Source organism: Triticum dicoccoides, chromosome 1B (genome assembly GCF_002162155.2).
Source record: "Triticum dicoccoides isolate Atlit2015 ecotype Zavitan chromosome 1B, WEW_v2.0, whole genome shotgun sequence".
Classification (NCBI taxonomy): Eukaryota; Viridiplantae; Streptophyta; class Magnoliopsida; order Poales; family Poaceae; genus Triticum; species Triticum dicoccoides.
Genome location: NC_041381.1, coordinates 832,383 through 843,764, shown reverse-complemented (window position 1 = coordinate 843,764; position 11,382 = coordinate 832,383). Strand labels below are relative to the sequence as shown.

General features: G+C 46.4%; 1 pseudogene; it reads right to left on the bottom strand.

Moving 5' to 3' along the window:
- Positions 1–7,328: 7,328 nt before the first annotated feature.
- On the bottom strand, positions 7,329–10,222 carry LOC119314769 (annotated as a pseudogene).
- Between the last annotated feature and the right edge of the window lie 1,160 nt (positions 10,223–11,382).

Sequence of the window (11,382 nt, the reverse complement as noted above, 5' to 3'; positions counted from 1 at the left end):
TCCGTCGCCGACGCCTTCTTCGCGCGTTCCAGCGACGCCGTCTTCTCCTTGGCCATGGTTGCCGGTGAGACGCGCGAGGAGAAGTTGTGCGGAGGCGAGAGCGAGCGCGTTGGGCGGAGACGAAGGGAGCAGAGAAAGAGAATGCTGAGGCACTGTTCAAAAAACCCTCGCCGGGCGCATTTATAAGGTCCCTTCCGAGTGGATGACAGGTGGGCCCGATCGATCTAATCATATCCTGGAACAGTTATGCAGGCGGGATACGTGGCGAAGAAAGCGGCGCGGGGATCGAGGCGTCTATGTCCCGTCCCATCCGAACGCCGCGGTCCGCTCCGCTTCGCGCGTTTCCCCAAATTTCGCATCCCGCGGAATCCGCGAACGGCAGATCGGTCTGTCAGGCGCGGGATTTCCTGCGATCCGTCGCTCGGAAATCGTCGAAGCCCGAAAGATCACTCGACGAAAGAAAAGAATGGATCGAGTCGACTGAAGACAAGTTGCTCACTATCAACGAAGAGATTCTTTGGTCCAGAACAACGCACGACCAGTGTGCAAAGGTTAATTGGAAACAACATCAACTCCTTCCTCACTCGAAGCCTCAATCCATTCGGGGGCTAATGATGGAGTCATGTACCTAGGGTAGGGTCACAGACCTGATCTAAGTACCCTGCCCAAGGACACCCTTAGAAGAGGTCACCTTCCAGTCGACCAACGAGGGACTCACTCGACTGACTTGAAGGACTCGACCACGAAGACTCACTCGACTACCAGGAGGTCAAAAGGCACTCTGCACTGCAACGGCCTGTAGTTAAGTAGACTTTATGGTAGTTAAGGCACTTTATGTGGGACGTTACCAGTAACGCCCCGGACTTAATGTCCCTTAAACCCTTCATTACGTGGGCTGGCTGGGGTCCTGGCGCACTCTATATAAGCCACCCCCCTCCACAGGCAGAAGGGTTCGGCACCCTGTAACTCATATACACGCAATCCACTCGACCGCCTCCGGGCTCCGAGACGTAGGGCTTTTACTTCCTCCGAGAAGGGCCTGAACTCGTACATCTCTTGTGTTTACAACTTCTCCATAGCTAGAACCTTGCCTCTCCATACCTACCCCCCACTCTACTGTCAGACTTAGAACCACGACATTCCTCCATATACCGAGCCACCAAGGCGGAATTCTGTAGAACTGTGTAGTGTGCTTCAGTGAGAGAATGCCTGTCCATACATATTATTTGATGCCCTCCTAGCGTGCCTTTTCCTTCCAGTCTTCCCTTATGCCGCGATTCAGGAACACCAATCGGCTTAAGGTCAGGAATAAAGTCAATACAAAACTCAATGACCTCCTCATTTTCATGGCCCTTCGAGATGCTTCCTTCTGGCCTAGCACGGTTATGAATATATTTCTTCAAGACTCTCATGAACCTTTCAAAGGGGAACATATTGTGTAGAAATACAGGACCCAAAACGTTAATCTCTTCGCAAAGGTGAACTAGGACGTGCATCATGATGTTGAAGAAGGATGGTGGGAACACCAACTCGAAACTGACAAGACATTGCACCAAATCATTATGTAACCTTGGTATGATTTCTGGATCGATTACCTTCTGAGAGATTGCATTGAGGAATGCACATAGCTTCACAATGGCTAATCGAATGTTTTCCGGTAGAAGCCCCCTCAATGCAACCGGAAGGAGTTGCGTCATAATCACGTGGCCGTCATGAGACTTTAGGTTCTGGAACTTTTTCTCTGCCATATTTATTATTCCCTTTATATTCGACGAGAAGCCAGACGGTACCTTCATGCTGAGCAGGCATTCGAAGAAGATTCCTTCTCTTCTTTGGTAAGAGCGTAGCTGGCCTGACCCTGATGTATGCCGTCTTTTCCGTGCATACGTTGCTGGTCCTCTCATTCCTCTGGTGTATCTTTTGTCTTCCCATACACGCCCAAAAAGCCAAGCAGGGTCACGCAAAGATTCTTCATCACATGCATCACGTCGATTGCGGAGCGGACCTCTAGGTATTTCCAATATGGCAGGTCCCAAAATATAGATCTCTTTTTCCACATGGGTGCGCGTCCGTCAGCGTCCTTTGGAACAGGTTGTCCGCCAGGACCCTTTCCAAAGATTACCTTCAAATCCTAAACCATATCATGTACATCAGCACTAGTACGGTGGCGAGGCTTCGTCCAGTGATCCGCCTCACCTTTGAAATGCTTGCCTTTCTTTCTTACGGGATGCCTTGTCGAAAGAAATCGACGATGTCCCAGGTACACATTCTTCCTACAACTATCCAAATATATATTGTCGGTATCATCCAAACAGTGCGTGCATCCGCGGTATCCCTTTTTTGTCTGTCCTGAAAGGTTATTGAGAGTAGTCCAATCATTGATGGTCATGAACAGCAACGCCTTTAGGTCAAATTCTTCCTGTCCGTGCTCATCCCACGCACGTACACATGTTCCATTCCACATCTGTAATAGTTCTTCAACTAATGGCCTTAGGTACACATCAATATCGGTGCCGGGTTGCTTAGGGCCTTGGATGAGCACTGGCATCATAATGAACTTCCGCTTCATGCACAACCAAGGAGGAAGTTTATACAAACATAGAGTCACAGGCCACGTCCTATGGTTGCTGCTCTGCTCCCCAAAAGGATTAATGCCATCTGCGCTTAGACCAAACCATACGTTCCTTGGATCACCTGCAAACTCCTCCCAGTACTTTCTCTCGATTTTTCTCCACTGCGAACCGTCAGCGGGTACTCTCAACTTTCCGTCTTTCTTACGGTCTTCTGCGTGCCATCGCATCGCCTTCGCATGCTCTTTGTTTTGGAACAAACGTTTCAACCGTGGTATCATAGGAGCATACCACATCACCTTGGCAGGAATCTTCTTCCTGGGGCGCACACCCTCGACATCACCAGGGTCATCGCGACTGATCTTATAATGCAATGCACCGCATACCATGCAAGCGTTCAAATCCTCATACTCACCGCGGTAGAGGATGCAGTCATTAGGGCATGCATGTATCTTTTTCTTTTGCACCTCTAACCCTAGAGGGCAGACAGCCTTCTTTGCTTCATACGTACTCTCGGGCAATTCGTTGTCCTTTGGAAGCATATTCTTTAGCATTACCAGCAACTTTCCAAATCCCTTGTCAGATACACCATTCTCTGCCTTCCATTGCAGCAATTCAAGTGTGGTGCCCAATTTTTTTTTGTCAGCTTCGCAATTCGGGTACAACAATTTCTTGTGATCCTCTAACATGCGCTGCAACTTCGTCCTCTCCAGATCACTTGCGCAGTTTCTCTTTGCATCGGCAATGGCCCGACCTAGATCATCAGCGGGCTCATCTAATGCCTCTTCTTCAAATTCTTCCTGCATTGCCGGCTCAGCTTCTTCCTCCATTGTTGTATCATCGTATTCAGGGAACCCATGGCCAGGATAGCCGTCGTCGTCCTCTTCTTCTTCATTGTCTTCCATCATAACCCCTATTTCTCCGTGCTTGGTCCAAACATTATAGTGGGGCATGAAACCGGACTCAAATAGGTGGACGTGAATGGTTCTTGACGTAGAGTAACTGTGACCATTCTTACAGCCAGCACATGGACAAGGCATAAAACCATCCGCCCGCTTGTTTGCCTCAGCGGAAAGCAGAAAAGTATGCACGCCATTAATGAACTCGGGAGAGCATCGGTCATCATACATCCATTGTCGGCTCATCTTCATTACACAACATCGAATAGACCAAATTAATACAAGTTCATACATAAAGTTCATATACAACACTTAATTAAATGCAACATACAAATAACTCTCTAGCTAAAGAATTTAAATGCAACAACAAATGCGATGAAGATTGCAACTAAGGTAACAATTGATCGAACAGCATAATGATACCAAGCCACACTATCAATGGCATATTTTCTAATCTTTCTAATCTTCAACCTCATTTTCTCCATCTTGATCTTGTGATCATCGACGACATCGGCAACATGCAACTCCAATTCCATCTTCTCCCCCTCAATTATTTTCAATTTTTCTTTCAAATACTCGTTTTCTCTTTCAACTAAATTTAACCTCTGGACAATAGGGTCGGTTGGAATTTCCGGTTCATATACCTCCTACATAAAAATATCTATGTCAACTTGATGGGCATAATTTGTCATAAACACGAAATGCAACAACTAGTTTTAAAAGAGAATATACCACATCCGAATCATAACAAGGACGAGGGCCGACGGGGACGGATATCAAAACCATGGCACTATGTATAACAAACAACGTACGGGTAAGATAATTATACAAGTAACTATATATCCAAATCACACAAACATCAATTTGGTAATGTAAAACATTCATGAACAAGAGCCTCACCACAAGGTGGTGCCGGCGACGAGACGGTGCGGGCGATCAACGGTGGTTACGATGGAGATTTAGAAGGCACTAAGTAAACCACACCTACATATGCAAACTAAGTGTTATTTTTGACCTCAAATTGCATATAAATCAAATACTAGCAAATATAATTCCTCCCAAATTAATCACTATACAAAGCATTGCAAGAGCTAATCTAGCAATGAGAGTTGAAAGGACAAAGTTGCTAACCTTTGTGATCATTTGAATGGATGGGGGCCTTCAAATCTTGACAAATTTTGGGCAAAATTTGTGAGGAGCTCGAGGAAGAGAGGGGAAGAACAGAGGAAGTGAGGGGAAAGGGGAAGAACAGAGTGGCTCGGGTGGACGAAGGGTTTATGTAGGTCGACCTTTAGTACCGGTTCGTGCCACGAACCGGTACTAAAGGTGCTGGAGGGGCCCCAGACTGACAACACCCTGCCACCACTCTCTTTAGTACCGGTTCGTGGCACGAACCGGTGCTAAAGGTTCGCCATGAACCGGTACTAATGAGAACGGCCAGCTAGCCGTTGGAACCGGCACTATTGGACACATTAGTGCCGGCTCAAAATCAAACCGGCACTAATGTGTCTCATATTAGGTCCTTTTCTACTAGTGTTGGCGGAACCAATCTAGGGCTCCGGCAGAGCTGTTCTGCCAGGGACACTTCCCTCCGGGAGGGGGAAATCATCACCATCGTCATCACCAACGCTCCTCTCATCGGGAGAGGGCAATCTCCATCAACATCTTCAGCAGCACCATCTCATCTCCAAACCCTAGTTCATCTCTTGTATCCAATTCTTGTCTCCAAGTCCGGGATTGGTGCTAGTAGGTTGCTAGTGGTGTTGATTACTATTTGTAGTTGATGCTAGTTGGTTTATTTGGTGGAAGATCATATGTTCAGATCCTTTATGCACATTATTACCCCTCTGATTATGAACATGAATATGCTTTGTGAGTAGTTACGTTTGTCCCTGAGGACAAGGGAGAAGTCTTGCTATTAGTAGTCATGTGAATTTGGTAGTCGTTCGATATTTTTAAGATGTATGTTGTCTAACCTCTAGTGGTGTTATGTGAACGTCGACTACATAACACTTCACCATTATTTGAGCCTAGAGGAAGGCGTTGGGAAGTAATAAGTAGATGATGGGTTGCTAGAGTGACAGAAGCTTAAACCCTAGTTTATACGTTGCTTCGTCAGGGGCTGATTTGGATCCATATGTTTCATGCTATGGTTAGGTTTACCTTAATACTTTTGTTGTAGTTGCGGATGCTTGCAATAGAGGTTAATCATAAGTGGGATGTTTGTTCAAGTAAGAACAGCACCCAAGCACCGGTCCACCCACATATCAAATTATCAAAGTACCAAACGCGAATCATATGAGTGTGATGAAAACTAGCTTGACGATATTCCCATGTGTCTTCCGGAGCGCTTTTCCTATTATAAGAGTTTGTCCAGGCTTGTCCTTTGCTACAAAAAGGATTGGGCCACCTTGCTGCACTTTATTTACTTTTGTTACTTGTTGCTCGTTACAATTTATCTTATCACAAAACTATCTGTTACCACTTATTTCAGTACTTGCAGAGAATACCTTGCTGAAAAACGCTTATCATTTCCTTCTGCTCCTCGTTGGGTTCGACACTCTTACTTATCGAAAGGACTACGATAGATCCCCTATACTTGTGGGTCATCACCGACCAACATCTGTGCAAGTTCAAAAGCCTTAACTAAAGAGATTTCTTTTCTGAAAAAAAAATTAACTGAATAGACCAAACTAAGAAGGCCTGCCTAAATTAGGACAAAATAAATAAATAAAACAAGATCATAGTAAAAAATGACATCTGTCCGGTTCCAGATTCATACAGGCAAGAATCAAAAACATTATTATATCTCCAGACTTGACATAACTGCGCTGTTCCGAACATGACACAGTCCAACATGTAACTAGAGCGTACCATGGATTCAAATACCACGAAAAAGCAGGAGACAAGGACTCTCCGAGAAGACAAGAACCGGCCAAGCAGAGGTGACGACCTTGGTGCCCCCGGAGACGACGTGCTTGGCGAGCTCGCCGGGGAGGAAAAGGCGGACGAAGGACTAGATATCGCGGGAGGGGGCAGAGGCGAAGTAAGCCATCTGCCTGGGAAGACGGGGACGCCGTCATCGTGGATTCTGCAGGAATTGCGGGACCGGGGTGGCCTGGCGTGGGGAATTTGGAGCAAGTTTAGATAAGGCTCTTGAGGAGGAAGAGGAATTCATAATTCAGTGCAAACCTATGGCTTACACAGCTTCAGAATTTGGCACAGCAGCAACCGGAGCTTGAACGTCGTCGTCATTGGTTATAAAAAGCTGAGAAACCAACAAAAAAAGGACTGAGCATGCATATTGTTTTGAGAAAAAGAATTAAGACAAAATCTAGAGAAGAAAGCTGAGAGAAAGGACTCACCATCCTTATAGGTCTCAAGGGTGGGACGGTTGGGATGGATGTCTCAGTACAACATCCGCTTCCTCCTTACACTTATCTAAAGAGCTGCCTTCCTCAAGCCACAGGTAAACCATGACATGCCGGAGGAAAGGGAGATGCCCCATGCTGACATCCAGGTCACCGCCGACAATATCCGACGCTCGGGCTGAGAACATAAGGAACTCAAGCCTTGGCATAGCTCCTCGTGGAAACATTGATGGCCCCGTGAGAAAACCAAAGAAGCTGCACTCTCTCAAACACGGGAATGCATTAGCGCCAACGACAAATGTTTTGACACAAGTGTGCTGATGTTTGCTGGTCAACAGCCAGAGAAGACAAAGAGCGGGAAGCGTCCCGAGGATTTGAATGTCAACTTCCGGCCGGATTCTGTCCACTGAAATACTCATGGAGGAGAGGAGGGGAAACGATGATGAATTAACCCACCTAGGCAATGTGGTGGTGCAACATCTAAACAAGAGATACCGAAGCTGTGGGGTGGGCACCCAACCATCCCAGCTGACATCAGACCTTGCATCCCCTACATTGAAAATTGTTAGACTCTGCATTTTCTGCAGCTTGCCCAAGGACAGCTGCAAAGAATTACACATGCTCTCATCGTCCCCATTCCAGTAAAGGTATAGCACTCTCAGCTTGACCAATTGCCCTAGCTCTTTCATATCCACCAATTTTCCAGTCAACTCTTCTAAGGACGTCAGGTTCCCGATCCCAACGGGTAATACCGCTTTGCCTGCATCTAGGAACATCAAACGTCTTAGACAGACAACACTTGATGGAATCGTTGCTACACTTGACCCATTTTCTGCTAAGTCGAGTGTCTCCAAATACTTTAGCTTCCCTATTTCCACAGGGAGCTCACCAAGAAAAGTTTCTCTCAGCCCCAGATATCTTAGGTGTAATAAATTCTCAACATACCTGAGATCAATATGTTGGCGATTTTTTCGAAGATCACAACCTTCTAAATCCAATACACGTAAAACATGAAAGCCTGAAACAGTGCGGATCAGATCAGTATCAGTTCTAAAGAGAACAACAGACCTCACTTGTGACATACTTGTTGCATCGACCCCATGGGTGGTGAGCTTTGACATGCTATTTTGAAAAGATAATCTGCGACTCTTGTTGTGTGAAATATGTTTGCTTTGCTGAGTACCATCTAATATAGTAACAAAGTTTACTTCACTGGACAGGGAACATAGGAGATCAAGAAGCATATCATGGACGCGACAAGCTTTCGCCTTGCCTGTATCATCAACATGTATTGGTTGAATCAAGTTTCTATTTGCGAGTTCATTGAAGTAACTCTCTCCGAGCTCAAATAGTCCAGTTTGTTTTTTTCCATCTTGCACCAAGCCTTCGGCTATCCACATCCATATCAGTCGTTTTCTCCTTATCTCAAAATCCTCTGGAAATATACTGAGATATAGCAAACAAGCCTTCAGATGAGAAGGTAAATCGTAATAACTAAAGGACAATATTCTATGCATATTGTTTGCACTACCACCTTCTGCGAGTCCACGACCAATAGAGCCAAGTATGTTGTCCCAGTGATACTTTGGCTTTATCCATTGATCCTGACCATTATTAGCTAAAATACTAGCAATAGTAATGATCGCTAGTGGTACTCCACCACATTTCTTTAAGATTTCTCTAGATACTGGCTCCAATTCAGCAGGACACTTACTTCCTTGAGGAAATATTCTTTTGTAGAAGAGTTTTCTGGAGTCATCATCAGTAAGACGTTTCATATGATATATTATATCATCACCAGAAGAACAACATGCTTTAGAGATACTGCCTATGCGGGTCGTAGTCATTACTCGACTACCAAGACAATTGTCAGAGAAAGCACACTTGATAAATTCCCATGCTTCTTCATCCCATATGTCGTCAATTACAATAAGGTACCTGTATTTTTTCTGAGCATTAGTTTGCAAATCAACCAATATAGATATGATTATGTTTTGTTTAGAAGTCAACACCAAATTAATTAAGGGAAGGTATTGCCTGCTCAAGAAATTTATAAAGAAGATTAATCGGTTAGAAACATATACATATTGCTTGATTAGAAGATACATATAAAACACAAAAGTAAGGCCTAATAGCAGCGTACATACCTCTTAATTATCGTAAATTTTTAAGAACGAAAAATATACTTTTCTCTTTAATAAAACTAATCTGGGACACGCTATTCACTAGCATTGCACGCTTTTCTCTTTAATAATCACTTGCTGGTGCGTACATACCTCTTGTCCTGAAGAAACATTCTCATTTCATCGATGAGTTGTTCATTGTCCCTAGCAGCTTCGTTGATGGTTGCATACTTGCTCTTGTCAAGTTCATATAAGATCTTCTTGAATATCTTGGTCATGTCAGGATTCCGAGAAACGGAAACAAAAGCTCGACTGTGAAACTGCACTTTGATCTTGTCATACACTGCTTTGGCCAGAGTTGTTTTGCCCAGTGCGCCAAATCCAACAATAGACATGGTCCTTAATTGGTCCTTGGATCTCTCATCACAACCACACAGATTTTCAATCAGCCCATCTCTGATGTGATCTATCCCAACAAGTTCTGTGACATCTTTGTACACCGCCTTCAGACGAGGGTCAATGGCATCACCATTAGCGCTGGCGTGCGCGTCAATCATATACCTTTGGCGCAGGTCACCCAACTCCTTGGCGAGCCGCTGAGCTTCTTCAATGTCATCGGAGATCTGATGAAGAGCCTTACCCTTGGTAAACAGTTTGGTGGCCCTTTTGAGGAACTTCTTGACTCTGTTCTTCATGTTGGTGGAGCCACGGTCATGGCCGTCGTCCTCCACGCGCACGACGAAACTGTCAGACGGCATCCTCCATGCGGTAGGAGAGGTCCCTCACTTTGCCCGCCCAGATGAGGACCTGCTCGTCGAACTGCTCCGGCGGCTTGTCACCAATCTTGCGCAGAACGGCGTGCATCATCTCCAACTCTATTATCAGAGACTCGACGCCTTTCCTCACGCGTGTCTCCAGGTTGTACTCATCCGCGAGTAGGCCGCCGAGCTTCTTGATCAAGGGGATCATGGCGGCCTCCATGGCTTGGACGAGGAGGGGTGTGTTTTCTTGCGGTGGTGCAAAAGTTGTGCTTGTTGGTTCTAATGCTAGAGCTGGAGAAACGGAGGAGATGGTGGATTGATGGGGATCCAGCTACAAATGGATGGTGGTGGTGCAACACTCCATGTGCTATGAGCCGTCAATCCCTTACGTGGGTTAACAGTGCCAAGGAGATAAGATTTGGAGCAGCGTGGTCCATCCTCACACATCACATGGGCATGGTTTTCTAGCTAAAGTTTCAAACTGTGATTGAGTGATTTTTCTTCACGATTAGGTGTGTGTAATTAGAAAATGCGTTGTATGTGTAATCAGACTTTTCTACGTCTGCTTGCCATCAAAAAATGAAGGCCATCCATATCTGATCATGAATGCTTGGTCTGATTTAGAAGATAAGACTGGTCTTTTTTTTACAGGAGAGAAAATTCTTCAAATATTTTTTTCCTCGTGATGCTGATTTATTTGGAAGATATATGATGCTGATAGGAGCCTCTCTACCGCACCCTTGGATGCTACTTCCTCGAGTCAAGTAGTGACCACCGTGTCACATGTAATGTTCTACTTGAATTCATCTTGGTAAGTAGTCCTAGTGGATTTTTTTTTTCTTTCTTTCTTTTTCGAGAAGGAGGGTTAAACCTACCGACCTTGGCATCTATGGATGCATACAATCATAAAATTACTAAGATTTATGTGAGGCGACACCATGGAAGTCATGAACAAAGCAGCATAAATTATAAGACTTGATAAATTCTACACTTACCGCTACCGGTCATCACACATTCTAGGCAATAGAGTCAGACAGGCTCATTGCTCCACTTTGGTCGTACCCTCCCTCCCGTCCCCCGCGTCCCTCTCTGAGGCGACTCGGGGGAACCCTAGCTCCCTGCCGCCGGCCCTCAAACACCCTCCCTTCCCCCTCGCCGTCGCCGAGGGACACAGCCGGGCAAAGCCCAGGCAGTGCCGGCGGCGGCGGGGCCTCTCCCTGGCGTGTCTCTCTCTCTCTTCCCTGGAGGCGGCACGAGTTCTTCCGGAGGTGACTTGGCGGCGTGGAGCGGCGGAGCTCCGGCGATGACTCGGTCCTACGGCGGGGTGGAGGGCAGGGCACCGTCCAGTGGTGCTGCCTCCGCGGCGGCTGCGGCTTGGGTCCCTTGACCCCGATCCGATCTAGATCTGGTGGTGCTTGGGTCTGGGCCATGGCAGATGGCGAGGCGTGGTGTTCGTCGGGGCTTGTCGGCCTCTAAGCACCATGGGGGTGTCGGCGGCGACACGTGCCCGGCGTGGTGAAGCTGGTGGACGTGGTGGTCATCTTCTTCCAGAGATGGCTGGTCAGAGACTTGGTGATCGGATCTCGAGATCCATCATCTTGTCCCGGCTGCGAGTAGGGGAGACATGGTTGCCGGTGAAAACCGAGCCGACGACAGGC